We start from the raw sequence: 13,444 nt of genomic DNA, 5'->3' as shown, positions 1-13,444 counted from the left end.
AAAGAGGTTAGTGATGATGATGTCATCAAACCAACAAAAAGAGGACAAGTATGGGAAGATGACATAGGAAAGTGACATAAGCATGACCAAAAAGGAAGGAAGGTTGGTTGATTATAAACCACACAAAATTCACCATGGTTAAAAGGTAATAAATTAAAACAAAAATGGATCAACCAAGCCAAAACAATTCATAAAACAAAAACAAACAAGTTGACTTTCATTATTCAAGAGAAGCTCTCGGCCAAAACCAGAGCAGCAACTTCAAACTACCATATCTCCTTCACTACTCACTCAAATAGTATGTTCTATAGCTCTTTGGAAAGGTATTGAGATGGCCTACAACTCTTGTTCACAAGTCTCGTCCAAATAAGCATGGTAAGACCCTCGTTTTGATAGTTCTTTCAATCTGACTTTTAGAAACTTCACAACCTAACTTTGTGTTCTTGATTTCTTTGGAAAGATCAAGCTTGTAGGAGGTTAGATTAAGGCTCCCTAAGGCTTCCTAGAAACTTAACACCTACCAAGGAAGGTGTCAAATTCAAACCCTAGCTTTGATTTTATGATTCCATTAAGTTTTATTGAAGCATTGTTAGTATTAAGGCTTGATCTTTGATTATAAGTAGTTTTGGAGGATTTGTATTAGTTTTGAATATTGGGTCTTTGATTGGTTGTATAAATTGGAAAATCTTGAAGTTTGGGGACTGATGTAGTAAGGTTTGGATGAGGGTTGGTTGTATTGTTGGTTGTGAGTTGAATGGTGGTTGTTTGGAGTGGTTTAAAACTTGGTAATCGCGTAAACATAGCCGTCGTAATGCCCAATTTCATACAACTGCTTCTTCTTAGTGTTCGGGACAGAGAGCTAACTATTGAATCTGTGAATTTTCCATGTTTAGTTGGATTATGTCTTAAGCTTCGTTTTGATATGTGGTTCGCTTGAATCCGATGTACGGTTTAGGAGAAACGACCGTTTTAAGTAACGGCGTTTCGCGACCGAACCATTACCCCTCGCCTTACTTTGAAACCTTGATTAAGGACTTTAAATGACTAATTGGGGTATGACACAATTATGTTAAGTGGATCAGGCAGTTGGTAAGGTACTCGCGAAAGAATCGCTTTAAAATTCTTAATGGTTAATTTATTAAAAATGGTGGAGCCGAGGGTACTCGAGCGACTTAAGTGATTCGTTAAGCGCAAAAGCGAACGTTAGGGTTCAATTGGTTAAAGTCTAGTTTCTTAAGCGACCGGGGTTTAATTATGACTTATGTTATTGTCCATAGGTTATCAGACCCACTCTAAGCTTAAGTCTATCCGGGAGCACTCAGGCAAGTTTTCTACCCGTTATACTGTTATTGTGATGTAAATATATGTATATGCATTATCTTGTGATAAGTGCATGATTGTTATTAGCAAATTTTGTGATATATTGGAGCATGCTGATATGGTATATATGCATGTCTGTTTCATAATCTTGATATATATTTGTTGATTCAATTGCTTATAAGTTGCATAATACATATGCTAGAGATAAGCAGTAGTTGCGTATACCCTTAGTATAGGGGACCCAAAGGTGAACATTTTCTAAAACCGGGAGTCGATGTTCCCGAGTATATTATATATATATATATATTTATATATATTGATATAGTTTTCAAAACTATTAATCGAATAAGGTTTATTCGATAACTTTATTTTAGATAATGAATATTATTTGAATATTCATTCGAGGACTTATGCCTCCGTTTATTCTATTTAATGAATATTATTTTGAATATTCATTCGAGGACTTATGACTCCGTTTATTCTATTTAATGAGTATTATTTTGAATATTCATTCGAGGAATTATGACTCGGTTTATTTTATTTAATGAATATTATTTTGAATATTCATTCGAGGACTTATGACTCGGTTGATTTTATTTAATGAATATTATCTTGAATATTCATTCGAGGACTTATGACTCCGTTTAATTATTAAATAATATTCTTTATTTTATTAAAGAATAATGTTTCGATAATCAAACTTATTTTCGATTATTCAAATAAAGATCGTACTTGCGTATAAGTATATCTTTGGTGATTTATTATTCATTTCAAGTATGAGTTTTAAAACTTCTACTTCAATTATTTTTATAAAGATTATCCTTATGGGAATATTATTTAAATAATAATATTCAGATATTTTCTAATATATCGGGACTGATTTACTTTATTAAATCAGCATTACTCCAAACACTCTTTAAAGTGTTTTCGAGTCTTCAAAATGATTTTTAAAAGTTAGAGCGGATCCCAAAACTCATTTTTATATTTAAGATCTTCCTTTTAAAGGGGATTTAAATACTCGCTCAAAACCTGAGGGATCCGGCTCTGTGGTGTATTTTATATTCGCAACGAGGTTGCTGTTTTGATAAATGAATTGATTACTTACCCAAGGTTCGGGAAGTAAGTCCATCTATTGAGTTGGCATAAGCAACATAGGCTCAGTGGGCGTCCATGAAAGTGTAAGTGGCTCAGTGGGAGTCCATCAAATGCGTAAGTGGCTGAGTGGCAGTCCAGCATAAGGTCCTATTGCGGCCAGGGTGATGGCCAGTGGGGAATTCGTCCATCTACTAGTAGAAAAGGTTACTTATTGGTATATTTGCCTGATCAGCAAGATATCAGGTTTATGCCAAGGTTTTCTCCTTTCCAAATTCATTGGACATTGCAACTCTGTTTATAATTTTCATAACAGAGGTTTTCAAGGAGTGTATGAAATGTATATATATAGGTGTATATATATATATCGGGACTTAATGAAGTATCTCGTAACTTCATTATTTATAATGATATTCAAAGATTGAATATATTCAAATCTTGTCTTGTAGTCTCATCTATGTGATGAACTTTTGAAACTAATTATAACTTGAACCGTGGTAGTTCAAGTAGTATTCGGAAAAGATATAAGTATAATGGAGTATCTTGTAACTTCATCTTTTCAACTTATATCTGGTTAATGATTATCTTATGCATGACAAAGATTTTCACAAAAACGTTGAGACAAGGTTAGATATATGAGATCACCTTGCAACGATATTTTTATACAGTTATAAACTGGAACTCTGTGTATATTATGCATGAAAGAGGACTTCCAAGATTTTGAAAAGTATATATATACACATATATACTGAATATTTTGCGACTTGGTCGCGTTAAGATATCAAACTTGGTTCATTTCTTCTTGACCAAGACTTTCATGAGTACTATGAGAATGCTCATATATTGTTAATTATTATACATATTATTTCGGTGGGCTTGTTGCTCACCCTTGCTTTCTTCTTTCATCACACAACAACAGATAAAAAAGATGAACAGGACCAAGCTCCCGATTCGCAAGCGGTTAGGAAACGTTCCGCAGTTTCCTGTAGGCGTTGATGTCGTTATAGCCGAGGTAGGATCTACCAATAGGATAGGCTTTCAACTTTTGATGTACCAGACTTATGTATATTTATGAATTGTAATAATGGCAAAGAATACGTAAATTATTCAGAAACCCTTTTTATGGTGAAATGGTTTATAATTGTGGAATAAGATGACTTGTGTTATTTTTGGATATTCATCTTTGAGACTATAATTTGTGGTGTGTGTGTGTATATTATGGGGTCACAGTACACAGTAGTTGGTTGACTGTTAAGATTAAGTATTGATAAGGGAAATGGAACTCGTGACAACCCGAATCCCCGACCCCGGATTTGGGGGTGTTACATCTAGGCTTCTCAATGCCTCTACTCAAAGTTGACACTTGTCCAGCCTCCCTCGAATTCACTCTGCCCTGTTTTCACTCACACAAAACTCACATAAAGCTCACTTTTCTCACTAAATTTCTAGTTCTAATGATTTTTTAAACTTTCTAAGGATGTATTACACTTATTTAAGCCAAGGCCCCGTGAAGTCCTAGCCTATGGCATGGTTAAAGTCGACCAAAATTCAAGCTTACGCAATTCTGCCCTGTTCTGAGTTACTCTCGGAAATGTGTGTGTGCACCTACCTAATTGAAAGTTTTTCAACGAATCAAAGCCACTGGACTCAAGTACAACTCAAGTCCTAATTCCAGTAAACTCAGGCTTAGAAAGGCCTTACAAAATCTCACCTAAAACAGCCTATACTTATGGTGAAAAATTCTGCTACAAAGTGCCTAGTGTACCTCCTTCCACCTTAACTCCCATATCAATACCAAAACCAACATGCAAGCCCAGAAATCTATCCTACATTATACACAACCCTATTAACTATCATTTTATGGAAAAATACGAGCATAAACCTAGCCATATAAGCCATTTACCAAGGCAAAAACAGAGAGCATAACAGAGCAGTTTTTACATATGCAATTTTAAGCAAATTTTCGAACTAAAAACACATAGTATGAACTTGATGGCTACTAGATTTTATCATGCCTTATCAAGGCACATAGCATACTAGAATTTTAAAGCATAAACCTTGACATGCATCGCATAAAAACTCAAATTTAGATCACATAGCACATTTATCTGAAATACTACTTATTCTACGATATGCAAGTGTAACTTCAACTTTTTAACGTAAAAATCATGGTATGCAAGGATGGAAACTTGGTAAAATACATTTTACAAGATCATAAGTTCTTTTAAAAGTAACATACAAAGTCTTTTTCTTCTTGAAAACAAACAAAACTATCACACAAATAACAAAATCCATTCGGCTCTTTGGGAATCATTGTCGAATGCTCGAGGCCAAGATCATGGCTTGCAAATGGAAGAAAAACACTTCATCAAGACCATCTCTTGCTCAAGTTCTATGAGCCACATTAGGTTCAACTCTAGATTCACAAGAATCAAAGTTAAACCCTTGGCTTTAGCCACATGCAACTAAGAAACTAATCTCAAATGAAGATGTAACACTAGGTGTAAATGTCCCTTGCTTAGATGAGTTGAAAGGTGTTAAGAAAATGAATAAATGAGGAAGAAAAATGAGAGGGATGGGGAGGGTTTTGGTTCGGCCGAGAGGGGGTAGGGAGAGAAGAGGGTGGAGTGATGTGTTGGTGGAAAAGAAAATGATGTGAAAATGAGTGTTTTACTTGGTTTTTGTCTCACCAAATGGTAGTGGAGTTTGAGTTTACTATTTTATCCTTCATCCACTAATAGCAAGCTTTTGCATGCAAGATTTTATTGGTCATTTATTTGGTCAGATGGAGTTAGTGGAGGGTAAAAGGACGGTTTTACCCTTGATCTCTATTTGAGTGGAGTTTGCATGCAAGGGCACACCTGTAATTCAATAATTATTAAAAGTAAAATTAAAAAGAATGTGTTTTAGTAATTAAAATATAAATCCATAAATCACAAAATTAATACCATAAATACTATGAGATTTTAGAAGTTTAATAAAATTGTTTTCAAAATTTCGGATAAAAGAATTTATATATAAAAATTGTTTTTCTAATATTATCATACTAATAAATCATGAAACATATAATTAACACATTAAAAATCCCATAAGCAATTACAAATAAATTGAATCTACTCCACAATATTGAAATATAATTTATTCGTCTATTCGCAACTTATTCAAATATCACTAAATCGCGAGAATCTCAATTATTACTTAATCGCGTAATCGCAATTAATCGAATAGTATCAAATCGCACTACTTATTTAATCACGTAACAAAAATCTTACTCGAGTACAAAAGCTATATGCTTAAAAATACTCCAGTAACATTCGCAATGCCATACGATAAAATTATACACAATATATAACAAATCCACATAGTCGGCCTTATAACAAAGAATATTCATGAATATATACATCGTATTTATAAAACAACTCAAATATTTACTGGTTGTCACAGGATTTACTGAAGGTAACGTCATCAATATCTTTCTATCTGTATTTGATGATCATCATTTGACGATCTGTACTTAGTCACATCAGATAATATCAAAGAAGAAAAGGGATTGCAGAATTTAAGGCGGTGAAAGACTTTACTTATAGAAGCAAGCATACATGGATATGTAACGAATCGATATATCTTTCAGATAACCTAGCAGCTCTCATGGATAATTGTTCATCCTTTTGAGAGAGTACTTTTGTAACATTTTTTATCTGATTAATATAAAAACTATTGATTTTGTTAAGCTTTATCGACTTATTTGCATAAATTGTATTCACGCGCTCTACAGCTAACAATGAATCCCTTATTGTTATCTCCAAAAGTCACCAATGGGCCATCCATCTCCTCAAATTATGATAGCAGGGCCTTATCACCTGTCATATGCCTGAAGCATCCATTGTCTATGATCCATATGACTTTCTTCACTTTTCCCTACACACAATGAGGATTAAGTGTGTTCAGCTAGCCCATCAGTATTGGGTACTTTCTTTTTGTTATTAGAATTTGCAGAAGTAGAATTTGATGATTCGGAAAGAATAATGTTCAAATTTTGATTTACAGTTTCCTTCATAGTTGTAGACTCAATTCTTGCATCTTTGAGATTTACCCATAGTCTATGATAGCTTGTCATTAGTTTCATATTGCATCAAATTTGTCACAGAAGGAATAGGGATCTTCAGGCTTTGCTTCAGTATATCTGCAGGCTCCCACTTTTGGCCCACTAACAGCCTTTTTGCAAATATAAGTTAGGTGATTTGTAGAGCCACACTTTTGACATTGTTTCTTGGGAGCATTTGCAACAAATGCAAAGTTATTGCTCTTTTTTCACTCCAATTTTCCCATTCCTATTCTTCTTTTTCTTTCCTGCATTCCTAGTCTTGATTTTCTTGAATGGCTTCTTAAAAACTTGATCCACCGTGGACTTCTTTTCAGTTTTAGGAGTTGGAGTTGTTTATGTGCATTTCTTCTCATTGTATTCATCTGCAATCTCTTGCTTGATTACAAACTCAACTTCACTGAAATTGACTTCACATGCCTTGAACAAAGGTGCATCAACTTTTCTTAGCATAACTAGGATATCTTGATTTGCAATTGCTTTACCTTTGTCACCTTCATTTTTCTTATTGTTTTTCAAGGCATCAAAGTCCAAACCAATAGCTATATTAGCACATGGTTTGTTTTTCTCATGGTACTGTCCAACTAACTGAGATGCATTTCCGAAAGACTTCAGTTTCACCTCATTCTTTTCCAACTTTTCCCTCCACACAGCTTCTTATTTTACTTGCACACTTAATCTTGTTCTTCAGGTATTCATTTTCTTGCTTGACAGTTTCAAGCTCAACAAGCTACAATTCTAAATTTTGCTTCTCATTCTCAAGCTTCTCATTTAACTTTGACGGTCTACTCACTTCCTCAATAGCTTCCACCATGCTTGTGTGGATATGAAACATCTCTACACTTATCTTTTCAACAGTTTATTTATATTGGATTGTATTTAAATCAATGGTAGTTAGAGTTGGTACCTCTGATTTTGACGATTATGATTCTCCTTGTTCAAGATCCATAAGTGCATAGTTTCCAAACTCTTCATTCTCATCTTCATCATCGGTGTCATTCAAACTCTTGCCTTCATCTATGTAAGCATTTCCTTGTTATTTCTTCAAGAGAGCTACATACTTTGCCTATTCTCATCTTCATTATCAGTGTTATCCCAACTCTTGCCTTCAACTATGTAAGCCTTTCCTTGCTATTTCTTCAAGAGAGCTTCGTACTTTGCCTCCAATCCCAAATAGACTTTATCCTTTTTCACTTTCTTTGGCTTCCTGCACTCAGTAGCGAAGTGACCCAACTCATCACAATTAAAGCACCTTATCTTTAATCTGTCAACAGATCTAATCTTATAGCCACATTTGCTAGCTGAGTTCTACTAAGTCTTTGGTTTCCAATTATTGTTGTTGGAAGACTGTCCCTTGTTCTTGAAAAATCTTGGTTTCTTGACCCTTATGTTAAAAAAAATTATATCCAAGTAAGCCATATATTGGTCTATCTCATCTAGCTCATCAAGAGTGTGGAATTCATCTTCCTCTAGTTCCAAAATAACTTATTTTTGAGGTCCTTTGTTCTTTTGCTCCATGTCATGAATAACTGGAGCTCGAGCATCTTGTTCATCTTCACTTGCTTCACTGCCATTAACAACTAAAGCACTGCAACTATCAACCACATGTCCTTGGTTTTCCTTTAATGACTTTCTTTGCAACATTTCAAGTTTATAAGTTTTCAAGATCTCATATAAAACTTCCAGTGTTATTCTGCCCAAGTCTCTTCCTTCTCTAATAGCTAATATTTTCTGTTCAAGGTGGTCAGGAAGAGTTAGCAAGAACTTTAGGTTAACCTCCTCAACTTCATAATATTGATCATAAAGTTGCAAGTCATTTATCAATTTTTTAAACCTTTCAAAAACTTCAGTAATTCCTTCTTTAGGCTTTTCCATGAAACTCTCATACTGAGACACCGATATTCTCCTTCGATTTGATCTAACTTTTCTATACCCTCACACAAAATCTCAATCTTCTCCCAAATATGTTTGGTTGTTTCATAGTTGACAATATTTTTGTACATAACATTGTCAAGTGACTCTATCAGAATTAGTTGCAGGCCACTATCCAGAGAGGCTTTTTCCTTTTCAGTTTCAGTGTATTTTGAGGGGTCTTTAGGAGCATATTGAGCTGGGATGACCATGTCTCTATCAGTAGATTCATCAACCCTTTCCATGGAAGTAAAAGGGCCATTTTTAGAATCTGGATGTACATTGGATTGGCCATCCTTATGAACAACATCATTTTCTTTTTCCAAAGTGTATAGTTGATTTTATCAAAGGTTGGTATCTTGATACTTTTTATCTTTTGTGCACTCATACTTACAAGATCTTTATCTGTTTAATTTCGGATTTTGCTATGATACCACTTGTTAGATATTGAGACATCACATGGGGTGAAAGTGTTTCTTTGAATTTTTAGCCTTCTTAAATAGTTAGGATATTGTGTGAACAAAGTAGCTTCTAATTTGCAAAGATATTGTGTTAACAAAAATAAACAACAAGCATAATATTTCAAAACTCATTTAATTTGTATTAATTAAGTTTGTCTTGCTATGAATTCCGTGTTCTTAAAAATATAAGAACTCAGCTTCTTCCTTGATAGAATACAAAAAATATGAATCTGTTTGTTACTTCAAAACTAAGGACCAGTGCATGTTTTACACACTAGCAAATGGGTTTACAAAACTTGCACTAAAATGTACTAAACTCTTTTCTAAAGCAACCTTTTTCCATTTTCAGTTCTACCTTAGCAAATCTGTGCAGAACCTTGCATGCTTGTGACCATCCTTTGTCTAGTTAATCTTGGCCCTTGATCTTGTATTTTCTCCAGCTACTTTGTAGACTTTTTAATCTAGTTGATAGATCATTTGTTGACTGATAATCTTGAATCTTGAATTGGTTTGCATTCTGTATTTGAGAGGCATATCGAGATCTTTAGTTTGTTCTATAGAGAAATGACACCTTGATAAGTATAATGACTTATCGAGATCTTTGAATTCTCTATAAGTATAATTGACTCATCAAGGTCTCCTGATCTTTGAATGTGGAATGACTTATCGATATGTATGAGATCTCTACATGCAGAATTGACTTATCGATATCTCTGAGATCTCTATATACATTTTGACATGTCAATATCTCTGAGATCTCTATATGAGAAATTGACATGTCGATATCTCCAATTCTTCACATATTCATTTTGACTTGTCGATATCTCTGAGTTCTCTACATGTAGAAATGACTTGTCAATATCTCCGGTTCTCTACATCTTCATTTGACTTGTCGATATCTCTGAGACTTCTCTATAATCCATTTTGGACTTCTCGATAAGTCATTCTGCACTTCTCAAATGACTTCTCGATATTACTTGATCTGTGACTTGTTGATATTTTGACTTAGAACATTTTTCATAAAATAGTTTTCTTCAACTCCAAGCTTCTTCACTTTTCTCTGAGGCATGATCATGACTTGATCTTCTTCCAGAGTTTATTCCTTAACTTGAATCTATTTACATAAAAATACTCCAATCTAATCTTCTAACCTTTTTACAGACTCAAGTAATACAATACAAAATACGAAATTGATTATCAAACATCTAAATCTCAGGGTTGTCAATATGACTTAGTCTTGTTATCATACAGGCATGTCTTGCACAACAATCACCACTTAAACAAGTTTCCAATTTGCTTGGCTTTCTTGGGTGCGCAACTCAACCAAGGAAAACCTTCAGGGATGCAAGTTACTCTAATTTTATAAGTTGTCAATTCTAAATACTTGGTTGATAGAGTGCCACGTGTCCGTTCTCTATCTCACCTACCTACCATCTATATAATCAAATCAGATGCAATTAGAATTATATCTCTCCATTCTTGAAAAGTGCAAAGCTATTGCAAAATATTCCCAGCACATTAAAAATCTTGATTTGACAAAGAGAGTTCATGTCCATTTGTTTACTCGCCATTTAAAGACTTACACATTAGATACACTCATCATTTATAGCTTCTTTGATTGTATTTTTTTAATTATTTGATAAGAGCTATGAGTTTTTAGAGTGATAGATACAATCCATAGATTTGATAGCTTATAAATTGTATTGGCTTTATCTATTTGTAACTTTGAATATTTGTTCAAAGGTGTAATCAACCCATTACGATTTAATTTCTTAATACAAGAATTATTCCTTGAAACCTGTGTTTGTTTATTTCATTTTATAATTTCAATATCTGCTGCATTAACTTGTGAAAACGAAGAACATACATTCACCCCTATTATGTATGTACCTTTTGGACCTAACATAAATGGAGCAAGTGAAATTTAAATGTAGAATATGGAAACGGGGGTTTATTTTGTCAGGTTTATGTTGCATCTTGTACCCTTTTTTTCACAGCCTCATGTAGAAGAGGTTTAAGGCTATTATAGTTTCCTTATTTGATTTGTAATGGACCAGGTATTGATAAATGAATGTCAATATAATATGTTCTTGACTTAAAAACATGTCAATCTATGTAGTATATCTCTTGAACACAAAGTTGTAAGCATATATACAACATGATATTTACCAAACAAAATCATTTAAAAATACAAACTAAACATAATAATTGACCAAAAGTGAATGTTTCATTCATTCCATATAGGGATTAATACATAGTTGCAGTGTTTGTCATTGTTTGACAGCCTCCCAGTTGGATTATTGACATTTGGAGCTCTTGGCCTTGGCCATGTTTCCTTCTTTCAAGATTCAGGCCCTGCAATAGGCTCCAGAGTGCAGTTGTAGAGCTAACAAAAGAAATACAACTTTAAGTTAAATTACAACCAGTGCCAAAAATAAAAGTGTAAGTTAGAAATTTACATGCATGTACATATCCTTAGAGTAGCAGTTGTGTATATGTATATCCGATGGCTCATTATTTAGAGTTGTGCATGAAACTGAGATCCCACTTCCTACATGTACATGTCTTTTTGGACAAATAAACCACCAACACATGTCCACCTTTTGTACATGTAACCAGAGATGTAGTGCCACCAGACCAGGATATAATACATTTACCAACAAATTGAATTGCCTTAACATAAATATAACACAATTATATATGCAATTACAACATAATTGGAAGGTTAAAAGGCACTTGCTTTTCAAGTTTTTTCAACGTACTAAGACATTTCACAGTGTCCCTAGCACCTAACTGTTAGGGTATATACTGAACTATTCGTTTGAAAGTATATAATAATCTTTTGAGAATCTTAAATGCATGTTTTCACAATGTCTGTATATTATATATTATAGACAATCTAGTATCAAATAGGATAGCAGAAGATTAGATTGTCAGACTCCTTATATAATATAGTAAAGGTTCCAGTTTAAGTGGTGTTAGACAAACTACTGGAACGACTGAAGTATTATTTAGAAATAGTTTATCTTGACTATTGAATAATACTTATGTATATTAAATGGGATCGAAATAGTAGAATTAATGTTTCTTTTATTCTGACAATAAAGAAGAACTAAGATTCTACGATATTATTATTGCTTAGGTTCTTAATCCAGATATAGTGATTGACACGTGTATTTAATGCACATGCCTTGATTCATACAATAAGTAATTTATTTTAAATTGCGAATTTATGTATTGGGCAATGACATTATATACAGAGTGGGATATTGACTATAAAAGGAAACCGTGTCCGAAGAGTATATTTGGGTGATGATGTCCTCTTGAAATCTCATAAAGATAATTATGCTTTAGTCCTGCAGGCAGATTTATTCTTGTACAATTATAAGGTTGAGTGGATGATCAAGGATATAAGATGTTAATTAAATTAATTGTCAGAAATTAATTTAATCAATGGACATGCGATATCTTAAACATGGGGAATTTAATAATCAAATAATATGGGAGCTGAATTAAATAATTAATTTAGGGAATTAGGAAAGGTAGTGCAAATATTAATTCTTTGGTGGATTGAATTAATATTTAATGACATTGGGCTTGGCCCAGAATGTCATTGGGATACCCGACCTAATTATCCATGATCCCTACTGTTGCCTATAAATATTCTAATTCTCCTGAAGCTAAAGAGAGTGCGTGCATGTGTGTGTGAGAACACGGAAAATAACATCCTAGGGTTTGAGAGAGGCAAACGTTTTTCTCAAGAAGCCGGCTAAGGTTTTAGATTTAGCAAGGCATTGGCAATTTGCCCAATTTGATTTTCCAAGGTCTTAATAGAAACAGCTTGACTCTTGCACATAAGCTTCAACTCCTCTAATTCATATTTTTCATTAGCTGGTTGCAGCTGGAGTTGTTGTTTTGGTGCATACTGCGGTTGCTAAAAACCAGGGGGGTTGTACTGCTTAGCTGGATACTGATGATAAGGCTGTTGAACCGCATCCTGAGCATTGCTTCAACTGAAATTAGGATGATTGCGGTTGTTTGGATGATAGGTGGCTGGCACAGGTTGTTGCGATTGCTGAAAGTTGCTCACGAACTGAGCTGATTCATTCGAAATTGCGCACTGATCAGTCTCATGGGCACCAGCACAAAGCTCACAGACACTAGTGATTTGATTAACTCCATAATTAGCCAAAGTGTCAACCTTCATTGTCAAAGCCTTAAGTTGGGCAGTTATAGCAGTTGCTGCATCCAACTCCAAAATTCCTGCAACTTTTCCCTGAGTCAGTCTCTGGGAAGGATCTTGGTACTCATTAGCAGCCATCATTTCAATAAGTTCATAAGCTTCATCGGAGCTCTTAGCCCACAAGGCTCCTCCTGATGTTGCATCAAGCATGGGCCTATAAGTAGGACCCTATCCATTGTAGAAACAGTTGATAATCATCCAATCAGGCATGCCATGGTGTGGGCACTTCCTTAGCATCTCCTTATATCGATCCCAAGCCTCACACAGAGATTCTCCAATTTGCTGCGCGAACTGGGTAAGAGCATTCCTGATTGC

At 34.2% G+C, this 13,444-nt stretch overlaps 1 non-coding gene across 1 annotated transcript; it reads left to right on the top strand.

The window, feature by feature from the left end:
- The first annotated feature begins 13,337 nt into the window (after positions 1-13,337).
- Positions 13,338-13,444, top strand: LOC141716360 (small nucleolar RNA R71). The gene has a single exon (XR_012573072.1). It is a non-coding gene; the product is annotated as a small nucleolar RNA R71 (small nucleolar RNA).

The sequence above is a fragment of the Apium graveolens genome, chromosome 3, assembly GCF_009905375.1.
Source record: "Apium graveolens cultivar Ventura chromosome 3, ASM990537v1, whole genome shotgun sequence".
Classification (NCBI taxonomy): domain Eukaryota; kingdom Viridiplantae; phylum Streptophyta; class Magnoliopsida; order Apiales; family Apiaceae; genus Apium; species Apium graveolens.
This window is presented reverse-complemented; position numbering and strand designations above follow the sequence as displayed.